This window comes from Engraulis encrasicolus, chromosome 16 (genome assembly GCF_034702125.1).
Source record: "Engraulis encrasicolus isolate BLACKSEA-1 chromosome 16, IST_EnEncr_1.0, whole genome shotgun sequence".
Classification (NCBI taxonomy): Eukaryota; Metazoa; Chordata; class Actinopteri; order Clupeiformes; family Engraulidae; genus Engraulis; species Engraulis encrasicolus.
In genome coordinates, this window is record NC_085872.1 from 38,464,246 (window position 1) to 38,465,423 (window position 1,178).

The window sequence follows — 1,178 nt, forward strand, 5'->3', positions numbered from 1 at the left end:
ACACACACACACACACACACACACACCTGCACACACATGCACACACACATGCACACACACATGCACACACACACACCTGCACACACACGCACACCCATGAACACACACACACACACACACACACACACACACACACACACACACACACACACACACACACACACACACACACACACACACACACACACACACACACAGCCTTTCATTTGAAACTCTAATCTATTACTTTCAATAAAACCCACCTCCAGGCAGTATCAAACCGGGGGCGGAAAAGCGCTGGAGGTGGAGGGGGCTTGACAAGACAATACTGTGACAAAGTGCTAGCCGCTCACAGGCTATTGCTATCCGTGCCTGTGCAAATCTCATTGAGCTTAGCCTGTCTGAGCTCCTAAAGAAAACATTTTAATCCTGCGTGTCAGAGACAAGAGCGCCCCCTCCGCACCATACCCCACCACCCCAACCCCCCACTCCACGCGAGCGCCATCGACTCTGGCCTCTGGCCAACTGTCGGGAGACGAAGGCCTACGAAGTCATTAGGGGCTGCCTGTTAATGATCGGCCTGCGCCGGGGAAAAAGGCGACAGCTTTTCCTCTCCATTGGCGGCTCACTGACAGCCCACGAGAGGAAGCCACCGAGTCTCAGTGGAGATGCAAAATGGCTGAACAGGAACTTTAACGACAGTATTGTCGACAGTCCAAACAGAGGAATTGCATGGATCGCAACACGTCTTCTACAGCTTAGGCTACAAGAGAACTGTTGTGTATCCTACGCTTCTTGCAGTCAAGAGATGGCATAAACACAAAGAGAGCAGTGTTGTTCGGTATCCTAACATGTGAGATGATCCAAAATCATGTAATTAGAAAACTGCGTGCTTTTAAGTTTAAGGCCCCTTCTGATCAGAACAGCCTACCCTGTTCTTTAAGGTCCATATCATCTTTTCCTTCTTTTAAAGTATCCCCTCTGAACTACATTCAATCACGTGACCAATGTAGATGTTTCAGCAGAGTATGATTTATGAAATATGATTTATGATTCATTCTTTTTTCTTTAGATTCTCCACAGTGTTATTCTCCCCCCCATGTCTATGTGTATGGTGTATGATGTTTATACTACAAATGTATTGACTAACATGTCTCTGCAGACACGGTTGAGCTTGCTTATAGTCTGGTTCAATACAC